Raw genomic sequence first — 21,138 nt, forward strand, 5'->3', positions numbered from 1 at the left:
TTTTTTTTCCCTTATAAATTTGAAACCCTTTAGGGTTTTTTTTTGGGGTTTTTTTTTGGGGGGGGAAAGGGGCCCTTTGGGGGAAAAGGGTTTTTTTCCAAGGGCAAAAACCGGCTGGGTTGGGGGACCAAAACATTGCCCCTTTCCCACCCCCCAATTTGACCTTAATTTTTTTGCCCCGGGGTTTTTCCCAATTGGGGGGAAAGTCAAACATGTTTAGGGGCAGGATCTGCACTTAAGAAAGCCACACTGGGTAGGGTCCGGTGTCAGTAGGTCCCAATATCTTTATGTCTGTGGTACATGCTGATCCTTTCCATAGCTGTGCAGACCGAGCTTCTCAGGATTCTGGGGTAGTAGTTTTCAGTATCCATTCAGGCAACACCTTTGTTGAGAAGGACCACTGTTGTTGTACACTGCTCTTTAGGTACATATTCTGTGGTAAGGCTGACATTGAGCAGTAGTGTGGTTTGGCATTCCATTCATCTTGGAGTCCATGTTGCACTAAGCCCAGGACACCATCTCATACCATTGCTGCTGTGTGTTTTGCTTTGTAGATGTTGGCTGTTACCTCAGCATCTGCAATGTCAGGGGGCCAGCAGTCTGCTGGGATAGATATTCTGCATTCGGGGGGGTTTGCACTGCACCTGTCAGGATGTATGTTGGCAATATGTGTGTGTGTTTGTGATATTTGTGTGATTCAGAGCATATCTGAGAATTACCAACATGGTTCCTACCATCAGTTGTGAAAGCCTTGGGATTATCCTTAGTGTCCTGTACAATTTGTATCTTCATAGGTTCATAGGTTCATACTAGGCTATCCACCCTAGGGCATTTGTTAGCCTAGCCAGAGTGTGTGTGAATTTTTGCCACCCCTTGCTATGTGAATATTATGGCCATTTATGATTTGCTTTGCTGTGCCTCTGTCTGGACATGACACAGTGAAGACCCCAGTGTAACTCTACAATCATCCATCCACTTGGCAAGATTCCTGTTGAAGAGTGTCAGTGAGGGGCTCTGCCTAACATGGAGTGGGATTCTGGTCCAGGGTGTGGGGAGCCTCTGGATTATGTATCTGTCCCACCAGCACATCCTATTTCATTATTTGTTGAGGTTGACATCTCTCACTCTCACAGCTCCGATGGATTTGAGTTTTCTGGGGTGGAGCATGTCCATTACTCCTGTGTTGGGCATGGCCTTCTACAACAGGCATGCAATGCCTCTGTGTAGGCAGTATGTGACTGCATTCAGCTGGGGTGTCTACAGCCAAGCAACATATGACATATATTTGAGACCCTTTATCCTCTTGGTGAGGTACCTTTGAGGTCTTTCTAACTGCTGCAGGTGTCAGGTAAGGTACATCCCATATGAGGCATTGTACTAGATTATGGGTGTGATTAGAGAACAGTATAGGGGCACAATGACCTCTGTTGACGTAGATGTGAATCCTTTCCTGATGCGGTGTCAAATGTAGACAGTCTTCCTAGCCACATTGGCAATGTGGGTGTCACATAACAGGTTGCTGTCCACTTGTGTCCCTAGGTCCCTGGTTACTCCTTCCATACATAATGGTTTACCACCTATGTGGTAATTTGTGGTACCTTGTTTGGTATTTGGTGGGACAATCATACTGTCCAGTGTCTTCAGGACGGCTGGGTGGGGTTCCTGTGTGTGAGAGTGTGGTTTGTAGCATGCTACAGACTGTACAGCAGTCTTGCCTACAGTTAGTTGCACATGGGTGGACTCCAATGCCTTGTGCATTGTCAGTTACCTGGACGTATGGGTGTCTGTGCTGAATATGGATACTCACCCTCCTTTTATGTTTTGTTCCAGGTTTTGGGGCCATGACACATGATACGTGGTATAACCTGGTAGTGCTGGTGTGCTGTCAGGAGGCTTGCAGCAGGTTTCTGTCACTGCACAGACATCGATGTTCTCCATACTGGGATGGCCTTGGGAGCATGCATATTGGGGTTTACACATCTGGCATTGGTCAGCATTACCCTTATGTTTCTTTCCACTTATGTTTTCTAGGGTGGTGGGTCAGTCTTTTCAGCCTTGCCTACAAAAGGCTCTATGGAGGTGGCAAAGGCCTTATCCAATATTCAGACACCCAGGGATAACAGGTGCAAGCCATCCCAAGAACAGCTGCATGGCTTGTCAAGCATGACATCCCAAGCAGACAGACATTGGATCCCCTTGGAATGACACCAGTAAGTGTGCCACTTGCTATGACTGATCATTCCGTGTTTGTACTGTGGCATTATTCTTGGTAAGGGTAGGATGCTGCAAACGGTGAGTGTCATACCGGCCTGGACTACATAATCAGAGAGCTCATCTATGTCTCTTTTCATGTAGTCTAGGGAGGTACATCTCAGGTCATTCACACCAACATGGACTATGACTGCATCATATTTCTACTTGCTTTGGAGTGACCTGCATACTTCTGTTATGTGGCGTATTGTGGCAGCCTACAGGCAGCTTACTGTACCCTTTCCCTTGCTCAGTCTGGTGTGCGGGACAGCAGTGTGTCTGACTATAGAGTCACCTATTACAACTGTATCAGGCATGTTGTTTCTCCTTCTGGCCTGTGACTGTTTGGCACACCAGCTTTGTGTACTATGTGTTGCATGTGCTATGTTTGGAGGTTGTTTGATTGGGTGTCTGCTTTAGAGGCCTCTGTTGGTGTGCTGTGTTTGTAATTTGTGCCTCCAGGAATTTTTTCTGTGTTTATGTGTTTAGTTTGCAGTTGTGATAGGTCTATGTGGGACTGTGTTTGTGGTGTGTGTGGTTACCTTCTCCTCCTGACTAGTTTTGGGAGTACTGAGTTGAGGGAGCTCAGCCTCCAGTTTGGATAGATGGTTGCATCTCTCACATATATTTGTATTTCTTGGGTGGAGTTGGGGGTTGTCTGTGTACTTGGGGCAGGTGTAACATTGCCTCAGGATTCACAGATTCAACTTGTTGTGGCTGGCCTTAGTGGATTGTATGTGTGGACAGATTTTATTGCCATACTACTGATCAGTGATTACTTCATTGTTTATGTTTGCTCTATCATGTAGTAGCTTCCTCATTCTCTTGCATGGTTTGGTTATGGCTGGTGTCCACCATGCCAGATTCCTCGTGTATGGCATTGTGTCTTGTTTTAATTTAGGATTGCATAATCCAAGCATTCCTGGCAGTGTTCATGGAATGGCTGTATTACAGGTTCTGAGGTGTGGCCCATATTTTGCACCTGCACAGGACCTTTAATGGATTCCACATCAGTTTGGAGGAGTGCAAATATTGCTTAACACATGTTTTCCACTGTGGTTTTCTGGCCAGGGACTGTGGTCAGGATTTGTATATCCAGTGTGATTACTCTATGGTCTGGTTTTACCAGTGAGCAATACACTTCTCATCTTGCCATCCAGTACCCATGTTGCTGATTATCACATCCAGTATGCTTACCCCTCTTGTGGGAGTGGTACGTTGTTCCTGGGCCTTTTGGTTTATGGATTCTATGAACTTTTGTCCTACAATGTTGGAGCTAGTATAATGCTCCCAGTCTATGTCTGGGTATTTTCAGTCACCCAATATAATGTGGTTTGGAGGACTTGATATATTCATGTATTCCAGCATAGGCCAGGTGCAGTTCCTGGTGTTGGGACAGTAGTCTGTAGCAGGCTATAAACTGGGGGCAGTTTTAGCCACTGTTACTTGACCATGGCTAGTCCATACTGCTTTTTGTTGTGGTACCAACATGGGGGTGTGGTTATCCTTGACAATTCTTGCTAGTCACCCTCCTTTTGTAGCTTGTTCCATGTTTTGAGGCTGTACAGCACAGTATGAGGTGTAACCTGGTAGTGTTAGGGTGCTGTTGTGAGCCTTGGCTCAGTTTTCTGTTACAGCGCAGATATCAACATTCTCCATACTGGGTGAGTTTAGACTGCATGCATCTTGCTATTTCGACTTATCCCTTATCTTATTCTTATCCCTTCTGATACCTATGGAGATAGGTTTGTGTTTTGAGCCTTACCTATTCAGGTCACACTGTGGGTAACAACAGCCTTTGCCAGTATCCATACGGCCTGCACTGATAGGTGCACGCCAGTCCTAGCAGGTGGTGCATCATGTCATGCTCAGCATGTCATCCCAGACTGGCACACATTGGATCCCCTTTGACTAACTGCGATACTTCCGTCAATTATTGCACTTGATCATCTCATTGTCATGTTGTGGCATGATGCTTGGTGAGGGTAGGATGTTAGTCAGGGTCCTCAGGTGTGCATATAGTACATGGTGTTACATTACTTAATACATAGCATTCATGCCTCAGGTGGTGCTGCAGGGCTGCCTCTGTCGGATGCGCATATTACACTTCCCTGTACATGTTTGAGAGCAGGTTGTGTCATGTTAGGCATCCCTGTTACTATATGAGTGAGTCAGAGAGGGGTATCATTCCCAGGGTTCCTACTGAGCCAGTGTATGTGCTATGCGTTGCCTCTTTGCCAAGGCCAGGGCATACTGGGCACGCCATCTTCTGCCTACTGGGGCAGGCTCAGGTTGTTCCTCCTCCGAGTCACGCTCTGCCTGTGATGGCCTTGGCAATGGTGGGGGGCTGTTTGGCCTGGCCCTATGCTGGTCCTGCTGCAGCTGTTTTCGCAAGATCATATTATGTAGCATAGCACATACCATGACAATTTGGGTACATGTAGTTGGTGTGTACTGCAAGGCTCCACCAGATGTGTCCAGACACCGGAACCGTGACTTGAGCAGCCCAAACACGTGCTCTATTACATTATGTGTTTGTGCGTGTGCCTCATTATGGTGTTCCTGTTCAGGTGTGTGTGCGTTTCTGATGGGTGTCATCAGCCACGGCTCCAGTGCATAACCTGCATCCCCCACTAGGTGTCCATGCGGGATGTCCCCATTGGCAAATGTCTGGTACAGCTGCGTCAAATGCCAGATGTGGGAATCATGGTAGCTCCCAGGACAGCCAGCACACACATTCATTATTATGCCCTGGGCATCACACACGACCTGGCAGTTGATGGAGGGGAAACCCTTGTGGTTGATGTATGCCCTACTCCGCTCACCGGCTGGTGCTTTGATGCATATGTGCGTGCAGTCTTTTGCACCCACTACCTCAGGGTATTCCGCTATTTGCTGGAAGAGACGCATATTGCTGGCCAATACCTCACGGGCATTGAGGAAATATACATGATCACCGACATGTGCTGACATGGCATCCAGGAACTGGTGCAGTACCCTGGAGGCTGATGCCTGTGATATCCCCATCATATCACCAGTTGGTCTCTGGAAGGTACCTGTTGCTAGTATTCTTAGGCCAACACATACCTTGGTTTCCACTGGGATGGATTCCCCTCTGTTGGTTCTGTGTGAGGCGTGGCCTGCACAGCTCCACTATTTGCTGCAGGAGGTCTCTGTCCACTCTATAGTGCTCTACTATCTCCAGCTCATGTAACCCGTGGTAGGTGACCCTGGGCCTGTACACTCTTCTCCGTCTCCTCACTGTGGGTTGTCTGGCACCATCTGCATTGTCACCACCCTCAGCAAGTCGCCTATGTCTCATTATGACAGATATGGCAGCCCCTAACATTTCTGCTCTGAGTTCAGCTTTTTCAGTTTTCACTTCTGATAACTTAACTCCTGTCTTGCAGTGTCTCTTGAGAGAAACATCCTGCACTGCTGTTTGCAGAGTTTTAAGTGCTGGGCTGGGCTACTATTCTGCCTGTGTAATTGCCTGCATCTAATTGTTTTCACCTGCTAGCTCCAGCAGTATTCCCTGCTAGCTTCCTACTAAATCTGTTGCTTCCTTTTTCCTTTCTGTTTCCTCAGGGTGGAGCCATGTGTAAACCAGCAGAAACATGCTCACAGTGGCTTACACGCGCGCACACATACTTACACGGTTCAGAATCTGCTTATTTGGATTAAAACGTGTGCACGCCCGTGCAAACAGTGTTAAACATCTCCCAACACGCTCCCACATGCTCAGTCTGTCTTACACGCGCGCACACTGCCTTACTCGCGCTTCATGGCGTGCACACGTGCGCATACACATCCAGCAAGAAACTTTGGTGTAAGCAACAGTGTACACCTTCCATTTCTTGACTTTCTCATGCTTAGTTAGTGGCACACCTCTTTCCATGATATCTGTCTGACATCTGTCATGTAACTCTGACCTCCAATGAACTGCATTTCTTTCTACCATTCCCCCCTGTGATGTCACCTATCTCCTACTCTGTTCCTCTCCCTTCTGTAACTCTTACACTACTCAGACTGTGCTCATTTGCTATGTGACAGTGGAATTCAGTATCCTTACACTCATTTGCATCAGATTGCCTACTAATGCTTAGTTACATGTCTTAGACTCAGCTTCCCCCCTTAGCAACCACTACACGGTGGCCATGTTGGTTTTGGTCTGCTGGTCCCTGCATTGACATTCCATGTATTGCATAAAACCTACATTTGTGGGTTTAAAACCTTCGTTTTTATGTTTTATACAGCGCAGCCCATTTGCGCGGGGCTACGCTGGGTTTAAACATCGGCAATCGCCGAAAAAAAAAATTATATTTTTAATATATTTGCATCAGGTTACTTTGCCAATGGCCACATATTTGGCCATTGGCATGCTGCCTGACACATATGCACCCTTTATTTGGAGCTGACATGGCTCCATTGCAGTGTTTGCAGAAACGTACTCAGTTGTCAACTGAGTACATTTCTACAGCTAAAACGGCTCTTACACGGGCTGTTCTGGGCTTCCTGGATCGCTAATCATCCTCATTTGCATGCTATTCGGCTGCAAGTGAGGTGATTAGCTTATCCACGCCCACTCCGTGCAAGAGCCGTTTTAGCTTGTCTCTTACACGGACTTTGGGCTGTTCCTGGATCGCGAAGGCTGCATGGAGTCTTACACTACTCTTAGACTCCGTGCAAGCCTTCGTGAATCCGGCCCATGGTCTTTTCATTTCTTTGTTCAAATCTCTTGGGTCAATCCATATTCTGATTTTGTCTGAGTCTTTTTTGAGAGCTGCTACCATAGACGACACCTATTCAGTTGGTTCTGTAGTGGGACAAGTTACACCTTGCTGCACCATTTTATCCAACTGAGCCTTAACTTTGTCTTACATAGCTATCGGAACTCTTCTTGCTGGTATGACTACTGGAGTAACCTCTGAGTCTAACTACATGGAATACACTACTGGAAGTTTGCCCAACATATCATCAAAAACATCAAAATATTCTGAGAAAATTATTTCAGAAAAATTAGAACTAGGAGATGCACTTATGTGATGAACTTTAGTAAAAGACAGCAGATTCATTCTCAAACTATCTTTGAGACCCAATAATGACTACTGGTCTGACTACAAAGAATAACAAGTTGTAACAATTCTTGGCCAAATAACATGAAAGTATTACTAAGCCTTTGGTTTGAATCTCTTCACCTCCATAAACAACTAGTTTTGCACTACTGGCCACATTGAGTTGTTTTTTAGTTCTCACTTTAGCAAATGTCTGCTGATATAACATTACACTTTGAACCAGTGTCTACTTTAAGCTCTGTGGATTTACCATTTATCTGGAGTGTACAAAGCACTTTGCTTTTTGTCAGTAAATTCACTGCATCAACCCTTTCACCAGTTATTGACACACTTTCCACATAGAAAGCTGACTGCTGTGTCTCTACTTGATCAATCTGCTTTTTTTGTGTGAGCCTTCTTTACAACAGTGCAAGGTTTACCTGATTTGCAAACTTTTTGGAAATGGTTCCATTTGTTATACTTGTGCCATTGCTGACCAAATGCTAAGCATTTTTTTCTTTTAGACTCATGATTTGCACCACAGTTGTGACAGTTAACAATAAAGCTGGACTTGGGTTTTGCTGATTCATGCTTCTACTGTACTGAACATGCTCCTTTGGTCTTGGAACTTGCTAGAAAACTAGGTGGTTTCCTTAATGACCCAGCATGGGTTGTGGCTGCCATGTGCATAGTAGGCCAAATTCTGTTTGCCTCATGTTGCATATTGTCTACATTTGGTCTGGAGCCTGTTTAAACCATGCTCTTGTCACCTGCAAGCATAGTTCTGTTTTTTTCTCAGATTGCATTTGTTTGTAGCTGTTACAGTGGTAATTTGGTCTTTGGAACACCACCTAAAAAAGGCACTATAGGGGTGGTAAGAGCCTTGACCAGTATCCGGAAGCCCAGGGTGACAGATGCAGGCCATCTCTGGCAAAGCATCGAGGTCTGTCAGTCATTTCATCCCAGGCAGACAGATACTGGATCGCCTTAGAAAGACACCAGAAACTTAGCCTATTGTTAAAATCAATCATTTTCTGCTTATACTGTGGTATCACTCTGGGTGATGGTAGGATGTTGCTCAGGGCTAGGGTCATACCCATCTGGGCTACATAATCTGAGAGCTCCTTCATGTTTCTCTTCATGTAGTCAAGGGAGGTATGTCTCAGGTCATTCACACCCACATGTACAATGACAGAGTCATATTCGTACCTGTTGTTGAGGGACCTGAGTGTGTGCGTTATGTGGTGGATCCTGGTACCTGACAGGCAGCTGACTGTTACTTTCTCCTTATTCAACCTAGTGAGTGGGACATCAGTGTGCCTCACTATCGAGTCACCTATGACTAGTGTGTTGGGCATGCTGTTTTGCCTTAGGGGCTTTGGTTGAGTGGCACACTGCTTAGGAGAGTTATGTGTCTCATGATTAGTGTTGTGTTGTGGTGGTTGAGTGTGTTTCTGCCTTGGAGGTCTCTGCTGTTTGGGTAGATTTTTATTGAGAACCTCCACGAAGGTGGGTGTGTGGTTTGTGTTTTTATGTGAAGGCAGTGCTGGTGTTTGTTCTGGAGGGCTGTGTGTTCCATGTGGCATGATGCAAGTGTTGTCCTTCTCCTCTGGACCAGCTATTCCGGTCTTAGCTGGAGAGTGCGTGGCTTCCAATTTAGATGTATAAGTGCATCTCTCTCAAGTGTGTGTGTTGGGAGGTAAGAAGAGAGGGTTGTCGGTGTACATGAGGCAGTTGCTACATTGCCTCAGGATGCCCAAGTTCACCAGGTTAATAGAAGAAGGCACAGGGAACTGACCTTTAGACATGCCTGGATGGGTGGGCATTAATAATAAGTACTGGAGTGGTTTCCTTGTAGAACATTTAGTGCTTGATAGCACTTTTGTGTGCTACAATAATTGCTACAAGAAGTCTGGTAAAGTGCTAAACTAATAAGCTAGTAAAAGTGCAGGAGAGGAGAAAGCTAGCAGATCTAAAGGAAAATTTGAAGAGCAGAGTTTGGCACTGCTCAGAAGCTTGCAAACAGTCCTGGATACAACAAATCTGTATCTGAACTAGACTAGTTACAGGAAAGGCAGTAAAAACATAAACACGGGCTTTTAAACCAAAAAGTTGAAAGAGATGGAAAAACTGCCCAAACGGCCAATAAACTACAATTTCTGGACCAGAAACCACTCCTCTTGTGGTAGATAGGCTACCTAGTGTTTACCACTCCCACAGACAAGCTAGAAGGCTTCCCTCCAACACAAAAAGGCTTGGGGGCTCAGAAGCTTACAAACAATCCTGGATAGAGCAAATTTGTACCTGGACGAGATTAGTTATAGGAAAGGTGGGAAACAAGTGCAAATGCAGGCTTTTAAACCCAAAAGTTGAGAGAGATGGAAAAACTGCCAAAACGGCCAATAAACAATGCTTTTTGGGCCAGAAACCACTCATCTTGTGGTAGATAGGCTACCTAGTGCTTGCCACCCCCATTGATAAGCTAGAAGGCTTCCCTCCAACACAAAGGCTTTGTGGTCTCAGAAGCTTACCAACAGTCCTGGATAGAGCAAATCTGTATCTGGACTAGGTTAGTTACAGCAAAGGTGGGAAACCAGCTTAGAATTGTATTTTTTTCAGAAAGCAGCTAAAACAGCACTAAATACAATTCAGGTGCAGGGCAAGCTAGCATGCTTGAGTGTGTAGCAGTATTAAAGCAAATACAGTTTAAGTAATTGCAGTTTATTTAAAATGTATTCTAAAGAAAATTCAGTTGTTTTATTCAACTCTGAACAGATAAAAATGCCAAAAAATATATTTAGCTGAGAAGCACACTCAGAACACAAGGAGATTTTTTTTGGTTAGTAAAGTGCAAAGGGAGGAAGGAGGAGCAGAAGTTAATCCAAGGTTAAGAACCCGAGTGGGTTGGCCTTCTCAAATGTTCTCTCTCTATTCAGTAGAATGAACACTAGACTGGGAGGAGTGCCCCAGATCAAATTTACAGAAGGGATAGGCAACTGCAAACCTTCCAATTATAACACCACCACAGGAATAGGATGGGTGGAAGTGAAAAATGTGGTTTCAGAACAGATGAGAAAATAGAAAACAATGCCAGCATATATATAAATAATTCAGTCAAGCAAAAATGAAGACAGTGCAGAACTCTGAAAAGTTAAACCAAAAAATATACAGTACAGAACTCTAAAAAGTTAAACCAAAAAATATACAGTACAGAACTCTGAAAAGTTGAACCAAAAAAAATACTTATCATCACTCTATTTCCAGATTGTTTGAGAAACACTCTTCTGTCAGAACACAAGGAGAGTCTAACAGTGGTATGCAAAAATTTACAAATAGGGACTATTTTTAAAACAGCAAGCCTTGAAACAATCAGATAACACAAAAGCTCAAAGCTCAAATCAGTTATATAAGCTGCAAAAGTTTCCCCTGGTTTCTGAGCTCTTGTGTAAAACAAATGCCTCTCTAGTGTAATATTTGTCTGGGGGTTACACATTTCTCTGAACTTGCGCTTCAAACACTCGAGGCCTTCCCTTGACTCAGCCTGTACAACAATACAATGGTTTTCACCTTCATATACTGTTGTTGCATACACAAATGAATGCTTTCTTTCTATGGCCTCTGACCTCGCTAAGTTTAGTAAAATGAATGCCTCGGTGCATGCATCTTTGAATAAGCTGCTTGTATAAAAATGTTGTACTCTTGTACAAATATTCTCCAATTCTCTGCAATACTCTGATCAAATACAAGTGGTAAGGGCTTTCGAAATCCATCTGCCATATTAACACATACCAGTGAAGGGTTTTGCACATACACATATGCCAAAAATTTATGCCAGTACTTGTATACACATATGCCAGTACTTTTAACTTTGCTCAGTAGCACAACAAGCCTCTGTATAACTGTACTTTGCAAAATAAGTATCTCTCGAGCACTGCAATACTCTTTAAATTACTTTATTGCACGAAATCATCTCTTATCAGTATAAGAAATGTCAAATACCTGCACAATGCAAGCCTCTGTGTAACTGGACTTCACAAAATAAGTTTCTAGGGCAGTGTAATACTTTTGAACTTTTTGTACTGTTAAAGTCATTTATCATCATTTTAAGAAGCATTTCAAATAACTATGATGCAAATGAACTGGGCAGGAGTAGCTCAGAGTCACTAACATTTTGAAGTAATGGCATTTTGTGAATAAACAGTACACAACACACACTTCCCAAAAATGGTGGTACCTCTCTAGGCAGTTCTCTACAGTGCAAGAAACTTTCTGTAATGGTGGCACTTTGCAAATAGACACACCCAGCCAAGAACTTTTCGAAATGGCTATTTATTGACTGCACTTTTATGAAATAGTTGCACTTTGCACACAAGTAACTCTTGAAAATACATGCACAGTAATAAGCACACACACTGTAAGTACTTTTACACACTTTGAGATATTTCAAATAACTTTAGTTATGCCCTTGATACAGTATGAAGTCATAGTTTTGCCAAAACGCAGCACTTTGCCTAAAAACATGCATTTGCCTTGCTTAATTTACACTTAGTGTGTCCTATTTGCCCTTATTATGTTTTGCTCGTTTAATCTCTTTTTATGCCCATAGTACTTTTCTTGTGCTCATTTTACTCTAAACTTGCCCATTTTGCCTTTAAACACACTTGTTTTACTTTTCTGTTAATCGTTTCGTCATATACCTTTCCTGTAAACATTTCCCTTAGTTAATCAGCCTTTCATGCCTCCTGCTTGTTTAATAATGTGTTTTGTGCCCTTGTACTGCCTTTAGTTCTTTTTATGAAAGAAGTAGTTTGTGCGTATTCTCATTACCTTTGCTGGCTCTTTTTCATGCTTGTTTCTCGTAGTTTACCTTCACAGTCATCTTTGCACCTCATGGCTCCAAATCTTATTCTCTGTAATCCCAGTTCTGGCAACATTTCACTCTCCTACTCTGGACACAATAAAAGAGTCTCTGTGGGTTATTTTTAAGCAGCTTTATTTTATACAAACATATCACTATAGAAGTTTACTGACTGTAACTTAAGCAACTTCTATACAAACTAACTGCTGTAATCATGCATGCTTACTCCTTGGCTGCATTTTCAAAATGGCAGCAGGGATGGCATGAGCTGGATATTTATATGTGTGCACTCAGTCTTTGATGTGCTACTTAAACATTGAACACACAGCACGTGCTCTCTGATCTACAGACTATATGTACTTATTTAATATTAAATGTAAATCCACATGGGGTCCAGTATCTTGATTTTTTTTAATCTACCTCTAGATGTCCTTCTATTCACTGCTGTAGTATTTATAACAAATGGGATTCCCTGAGGTGAAGCCCACCATCAGGCCAGTTTACCAAAGTCTACCATTGCGTTAAGGTTTGCTGAATGTCACCTACACACTCCTTCTGTAGCGTAAGGCATAAAGGTGATGTTCAGATGTATCATCCTCAGAACTTCTTTGCCACCAGTGCAAACACTATTGTTAAACACTGGTTTGTTACCTCTGTCCATTTTTTTTTTTCCTGCTGTTTTTCTGTTTGTTGGGCATTCTAGTGATTACTCCTGTTTGCTGAAGTCTTCATCATTTGCAGATAAGTACCCATTTGAGTTTTTTGTTCTTTTTCTGACTGTTTTCTGCTGTTTAGGGGGTTAATGTCATCCATGAAGGGTAAATACCAGTGTGGGAGAGTGATTCCCCATAAAGACCGCCATGATAAGTGTCTTTTTTGCCTAGGTGCTGCTCACAACCATATGTCTTTTTCAATTTGTCAGGCATTTCTCCCTAAAACTCTTTGTAGCAGGCTTTCTTCCTTTTCAGTGCATCTTGAAAACCAGTGTCTTAAGCTTGTTGCTAAAGATACTATGGATGGGACTTCCTGCCTCAAGGGTCAGCCTTCAGGGAAGAAGGAGGTGCATAAGGTAAGACTGGAATCTTCCACTGTCCAACCTCTGCCAGGAGTTTCTCCCGAGGTTATTACAAACCCGGGGACTTGCCTGGTTGTATTGTCAGATTCCTCTGCCACATCTGGGATGGAGGCTGGTGAGGTTCTGGCAGGCAACACGTCTCACAAAGCTTTGCAGGCATCTATTTCGGGCATTCAGGGGGAACCACAGTTGATTGTTTCCAAGGGGTCTAGAAGGGTTCTGCAGTTTTAATTTAGGTAAGAAGTTCCTACTACAGCTGTGGAATGCCGTCCTGAGTCAGGGCCTTCTCAGTTTTCTAGGACAGATATCCCCTTAAAAAAGAAACAGAAAACTAATCACATTTCTTCTGCTCCTAGAGATCCACAAAGTGAGTGGCAGGCCTTTACTCAGGGGTTATTTAATGCTTTACTATCATTAAAGCTTCCTCAAGGAGTTTTGGTTCCTGCTCCTCCTCCTTGGTCCTATTTTTCCACTAAAAGGTCCAGAGTATTGAATTCTTCTGAGGAAGAGTTGGACTCTGATGATGAAACCCTTGTTTATTCTACCCAGATTCTTGCTCCTTTAGACTAAGGGTCTGAGGAGGAGGACTCTCATACTCTAGATAATCCTTCTGAGGAAATTTCCTTTGGGGACTCAATCTCTAGGATGATGGAATTTTTTAAGTGGGATTATGCCCAGGTTTCAGATATCCACAGGAGATACTATGAGTTACTGCAGATAGAATCTCCTAAACCTGCGGACATTTCTCTTGTCTTGGCTGCTTTATTGGATGTTTTTCCAATGTCTCTAAAGCACAGGATTCTCGGCCCCAGCTCCCAAGAAGTCTGATAGGTTTTATAGGGTGCCTGAGGGTTGTTCCTTTTTGTTTAAATGTCCTGCTGTTGGCCTCTCTGTGGTGTCTATAGCCTCTCATAAGCCATCTCAATTGCTTCCTTCATCCAAGTTACTGCCCTCTGACAAGGACAGTAGAACCATGGATGGGCTGGGTAAGAAGGTTTATACTTTGGCTACCCTAGCTTGTAGGGCTATTAATTATCAAACCCATAGCTCTAAGTATATGTTGGCTCTTCTTTCTCAGGCTTGTTAGCTTTTTATGATCCTCCAGGCTCTGAGAGTAAATCTTCTGCTCTTTCTTTGCTAGGGATTTCCTTTCAAGTAGTTTGTCATTCTATCAAATGTAGTTATGATGCAGCAAATGCCTCTTCTAGGGCTGCTGCTTTTGGTTCAGTTCTAAGGAGGTATTCTTGGCTTAGGCTTCAACCTTTACCCGATGATATTAAGGCTAAGTTGATGAATGCTCATCTGGATAATAAACTTTTGTTTGGGGAAGTGGCTGCTGGTTTAAGTCTCTTCAGGATAAGGGGAAGGCTTTACAGGAGCTTAAACATGTTTTTGTTTCTCTTGTGCCTAAATTTCTGGGAAACTACCCTTCTAAGCCAGCCTTTGTTCTTAGGCAATCTCACCTACCTTCTAAAGGTAAAAAGGCTGGTAAACGGACTCCTCCTGCTAAGGGCACCCAGACTACAAGGACTCTAAAGCCTTCCTTTCCTGACACACCAGATGCTGTCTATCCACCTGTTCCCAGCCACATTCCTCTTTCTCTTCACCTTTCTCATTCTCTTCCTGCTTGGCTCTGAATAACCCAGGATTCTTGGGTTCTATCATTCAGCAGGGATACTGGATTTCCTGCCCTCCTTTTATTTTTTTTTATTCCTCCGCCTCCTTGTGAACAACTTCCTTTTTTTCCCAGTGGTTCTTCAAGACATCCTGTCTCAGGGAACCATTCAAGAGGTGCCTTTGTCCAAAAGGGGGAAAGGGTTTTATTCAAGAATGTTTCTAGTTCCCAGAAAAGAAGGTACTTGGAGACCTATTCTAGACCTGTCTAATCTAAACACCTTTCTAAAGGTGCCTTCCTTTTGGATGTTGTCCCTTCAGTCCCTTTTTCCTCTCTTGCACCTTCAGGCCTTTCTGATGTCTCTGGATCTCAAGGATGCTTATCTCCATGTTCCGATCCATCCTCTTTTCAGGAGATTTTTGCATTTCTCTGTTGCTTCCTGGCCTTTTCAGTTCTGTGCTTTGCCCTTTGGACTTTCTACTGCCCCAAAGGTATTCACCGAATGCCTCATTCCTATGACTGCTTTTTGCAGGCTTCAAGAGATCCAAATCTTTCCTTATTTGTATGACGTGCTGATTCAGGCATCCTCTCCAAGGTCCTTTTGCAAAATCTTTGTTTTACTATTTCTTTTCTTTAGAGCCTGATGTTCACAATAAACTTCAAAAAGTCTTCCCTGCCTCCTCCTTAGATCATGTTTTTCTGGGTTGCAGGATTGAAACAGTGCCAATACTGGCATCCCTGCCTCCTCCAAAGGCCTTAATTCTCATTCCTTTCTTTCAAACTATTCTTCCCCTGGACCTCATTATAGTCAGGGAGTTTCTGAAAGCTCTGGGGTTCATGGCTTCCACCATTCTGATGCTCCTTCTGGCCAAACTCCACATGAGGAAGTTCCAGTGGTTTCTGAAGTCGGTGTGGCTTTATCATACGCATCCTCTGGTACTTTCCAGTTTCTCTTCTCCCATGTCTCAAGAAGGAGCTTCTGTGGTGGATTCACCAATTGTCTCTGAATCCAGGGCTCCATTTTCAACCTCCTCTTCCCTCTCAGGATCTGTTCACAGATGCTTCTGATGTGGGATGAAAAGCAACTTCCGACTCCCTGAAGATTCAGGGAGTGTGGTTGCCTTGTCAGCAGAAGCAGCACATCAAGGTCAAGTAAATGAGAGCTCTTATGCTGGCTCTTCAGGCCTTTCATCCTGTCTTTTCTCCAGAGCTTCTCAAGTTATTCACAGAATACCACAGTTATGTGGTATATCAACAAACAGGGGTACAAGATCTTACCATCTTTGCCGGCTGGCACTTCTGGTATGGGATCTGGCTATCAAGTGACTATTCAGGCAGTTTTTATTCCTTCAGATCAGAACATTGTGGCAGACAGTCTGAGCAGGTCCTTCACTCAGTCCCATGAGAATGGATGCTTCACAGGGATGTGTTTCTGGACATTGTTCACCAGTGGGGTACTCCTCAAGTAGAGCTCTTTGCCTCCCCTTTGAACAGACAACTTCCTTTGTTTTGTGTCAGAGTCCCAGGTCCTCTGATATGGAAGGTGGACGCCCTCTAATTTTCTTGGAAGGGGATGGTTCTTTATGCATTCCCTCCCCTTCCTCTCATTCCAAGAGCCCTGTTCAAGATTCAACAGGATGCTTCCAAAATCGTGTTAGTGACTCCCCTTTGGCCATGACAGCACTGGTTCCCTCTACTTCTCACACAAGACAAGGGGTCTCTCATCCATCCCCACTTGTCCATGCTTCAACTGACACTGTGAGTGATAAGGTTTTGATCCCTCATAGACACCTTTTTTCTGAATATCTGCTGCAGGTTCTGCAGGAGGCCAGGAAATCTACTACTAGGAAATCCTACTTGTCTAAATGGAAGAGGTTTTCTATTTGGTGTCTTTCTCGTGACCTGGACCCACTTTCTGTGGATGTTCCTTTGGTTCTGTCTTATTTTTGTGAGTTGCTCAAATGCTGGTTTGGTGTGTTCTATAAAGGCCTGCTTATCAGCTCTTTCTGCTTGTCTGTCTTTAACTTCCCCGTTAGCTTCTAGATTTGAGGCTAAGCAATTTCTTAAAGGTGTCCTTAATATTAGACCTCACAGGAAGCCTATTCCTCCTCCCTGGGATCTTAATTTCATTTGGAAAAATTGACTCAGGCTCCTCTTGAGCCTGCTGTTTCAGCTTCCTTGCAACATTGTTCTTGGAAGACCGTTCTTTTTTTTAGATCTTACTTCTGTCAGACTGGTGTCCAAGTTGCAAGCCCTTATGGCTTGTCCACCTATTTTGATATTTAATGAGGACAGTGTCTCCTTGCATACTAATCCTTGTTTTATGCCCAAGGTGGTTAATGAGTTCTCACTTAGTCTATTAATTTGCCTACTTTTACCCCTCTCTGCAATCTAACAGTGAGAGGGTGCTGCATACCTTAGATGTGAATAGACAGCTCAGATTTTATTTGGATAAAACTAAAGCTATCAGAAAATCTGACCAGTTGTTTGTTTCCTTTCATCCCAGGTCTTTACCGGCTGTTTCCAAGCAAACTATTTCCACTTGGATTTCAAAGACTATTTCCTTTTGTTACACTTTTCATGATAAGAGCCTTCCTTCTTCTGTAAAGGCTCATTCTACTGGAGCTGTGGCTTCTTCTGGTGCTTTTTTTAAAGGCTTAGACTCTAATTCTATTCTTGAAGATACTACCTGGACTTCTGTGCATACCTTTACTAAACATTACCAGTTGGATGGTATCTCCAGAGCTAGAGTTGGTTTTGCTGATGACATTCTTTATGGCTTCTTAGAGGGCTCTGCTGCTGCTTCCTCCTCCCAAATTTCTTGAGCTTTGGCACTCTCCCATTTGTAATGAATACTGCAGCAGTGAAAGTAAGGACATAGTACAGTTGCAAAATCTTACCATAATGGTAGTGGTCCTTGCCTTCACTGCTGCAGTATTAAGTCCTTCCCTCCATCCCCCTAGTCTTTTTTCCTTCCTGGATGTGCAGGTTGTCCTCGGTTTTCCTTGGACTGCTGTCCCTACTGGGGCAGTCATTTGTGAGGGTGGTACATCTAAATGTCACCTTTATGCCCTTATGCTACACAAGAAGTGTGTAGGTGACATTCAGCATACCTTAAAGCAATGGTAGACTTCGGTAAACTGGCCAGATGTTGAGCTTCATGGCAGGAAATGGCAGGAAATCCCGTTTGTAATGAATACTACAGGATGAAGGCAAGGACATCTACCATTATGGTAAGATTTTACACAACTGTACTGTATCCCACAATGCAGTGTTTGGCTTTAAAATATTACATCATAGCCCCAAAGCTCCTGTCAATGTATTGACTTTACATGCATTTTCGCACATACCCCACTTTCTTTTAGTCAGTCAGGTTTAATTACCATTTCTTGCTTTTCAGTAACTACTTAAAAGACAAGCAGGGATGATCACGCAGAACAGAATTGGTATCAATCACAGCAGCAAACAGCTCAAATTACCTTTGCCACTTTGCCAGATGTGTTTAGAGGGAGGGGAGGGGAGATGAGTTTAAGGACTACAACCCGAGCATAAAAGAATGAAAATTGGCTACTTTAGAAGGAAAAAGAAGTAACCGGCACTGAGAATACTGTTCTGTGTGATTAGCCCTTTTTGTCTTTTAAGTAGTCATTGAAAAGCAAAAAATGGTAATTAAACCTGACTGACAAAAAAAAAAAAAAAAAAAAAAAAAAACAAGAGTGTATGTGAAAACACATGTAAAGTCAATGCATTGACAGGTGCTTATGTTTATGATATAATATTTTAAAGCCAAGCACTGCATTGTGGGATACCTAGAGGTAGGCAAACAAAAAAAAATCAAGATGCCTGACCCCATGTGGGCAGACTCTGGAATTACATTTAAAAATAGAAAAGGTTATATAGAGTCCAAAAGTGGTATTAAAATGTTGGAAGCATCAATACATGATGAAATAAACATTTTTTTTTCAACAAATAAAGAATGTGGCCAGGAAATAAACGCTCTTATCGCAAAAACAGATGAATAAACACAAAGTCAAAAAGTATAGGAGCAGACCAGGACTGTCCAACTGTACCCACATATACGAAGTACACAGAATAGATAGGGTCAGCTATATCAGCTAGAAAGTCCAAAATACACAAAATAAATAGAGTCAGCTATATCAGCTAGAAAGTCTAAAATGTCCACGCAAAAGGCTCCAAAATGTTAAATAAGTTTATTTGTAAAACAAACAAAAATTAGGTAAGTGCTTTCACCCGTTTGGGCTTCTTCATCCAAAAAAGCACTCGCTAACAAAAAGCAGTTAATATACATCCTTGCAGCATCAATTATGACATCATATCCCGCAATTCAAAACAATGTATATACCTTTAAAAAACTTCTCAAAGCATTATGATGGCATAATACCTAACCTTTCATTAATAAAAACTTTATACATATATAACTATCTCACAATATTAAAAAATATTAAAATTCATGAACATTATGTGCAAAACAGTAAGTGATATGTGCAATTAAACAGCATCCACTACATAAAAAACATCCATTACATACAAATTCTATATAAATCTTCTGTTCAAAAGCACACTATCTCATATAAAAATAATACTAAAACACTGATATAGGAATATACAATTTAATTTTATCTAATACTTAACTTTTAACTTCCTATTTTTTTAGGACTGGTTTAATGGGGATTTTATCATTTAAACCAGGTTTCTGATCAGCCCTTAACCTAATAATCCACTTGATTTCCGCTCTCTCGCTGTAATTTCTTATATCCCCACCTCTACTTCTAGGTGTGTTGACTTGTATCACTTGAAACCTGAAGATATGTTGGTCATTGGTGTCCAGAACATGCTTCGAGAGAGCATTCTTAGTGGATGTAACATGTATGCTGTTAAGGTGTTCCCTAATCCTCTCTCGTAGATGCCTATCCATTTTCCCAACATAAAATGCAGAACATACTATACACATGGCTAAATATATAACATGTTCTGATTGACAGGTGGCTGCAATATTGAACTTAAAACTTCTACATGTAATTGGGTGTATAAAATTAATATCGTTCAATTAATATCGTTCAAAAATTCCCAATAATTACAACTATTACATGGTATCATACCCATTAATAATTGGTCTCCAGAACTCCCATTATCATTCCTTGGATAGCATAACAGTCTTTGTAAATTCATCCTATTTCTATATACAAAGTGTGGTCTATCCCCTTCAAATGTGGATCCACCAAGAGTACCCTCCAATATTTGTAAAAAACCTCTCTGACCCTATTAATGTCTTGTGTATAACTTAATGACAACTTAACTGCTGAATCACAAACACCTATACATTCCTGGGTTCAGATACATTCTCAATTCTACTCCTATCAGCAAAATAAGGAAAAGCAGTGTCTTCCCTCAACAAATTCACCCCCTCAAAACCTGCTGCAACTTCACTCAAATTATAGGATCTGTCAACTAATCTTTCCTGTAAGTTGGATAATTCACATTCAAAACCATCATCAGTGGGATTCAGTCCGGATGCACAGATGGCTTGCCCTCTAATAATGTTTCTAAAAAGAAATCTGGGGTGCATGCTGTCTCTATGTAAAAGGGAGTTCTTATAACAGGTTTTCCTGAATACACCCGTATTAAGCAACCCATTAGCTAAGCGCTCAATGTAAACATCCAAATATGAAATCCATCTATCTGATTTCTCCATTGTGAAGTTTAGAAAACTTGTCAGGGAATTAATCTCTTCTAAGAATCACTGTAACCCTATATCGGGTTGCATAATATGCCAAGTAATTTTTTTCAAAGGTTAGGGGAGACATTGGGTTATAAACATGTGCCTCCACTGTGTCTTATTTATTTTTTGGTGAAGATTTATGTCCTCATTTCCTAATATTTATGCAGTCATTGGACTTACTCAGGTCCAAGACAATTGGATCTCTAATGGCACGGTAAGTGAGACAAAGATCTTCCCTCAAAAGGCTGTAAGACAATGAATAAAAGGATAGTACTTCCAACTTCTCTTGATAGCTCAGGGGCTTTAGGCCTTTGACCTTTTTGGTTAAGAACATATGGGGTCTTTCTACTTGTTTAATATGCATAATGAGATATAACCTGAAGGGGGCATTCTACTCAATAAGTGGTCTAAGCAATGTTGATTATAGAGGAAATATTAGCTCTTTAGAATTTATGATGATGTTTTGGTAATTAGCTGTACTAAGTAAAAGGATTTTCTGACAGCTATTATGACATCTTGGCTGAGAGAGGGAATTATCATCCCAGG

This window comes from Protopterus annectens, chromosome 9.part0, assembly GCF_019279795.1.
Source record: "Protopterus annectens isolate FY-2018-M chromosome 9.part0, PAN1.0, whole genome shotgun sequence".
Lineage (NCBI taxonomy): Eukaryota > Metazoa > Chordata > Ceratodontiformes > Protopteridae > Protopterus > Protopterus annectens.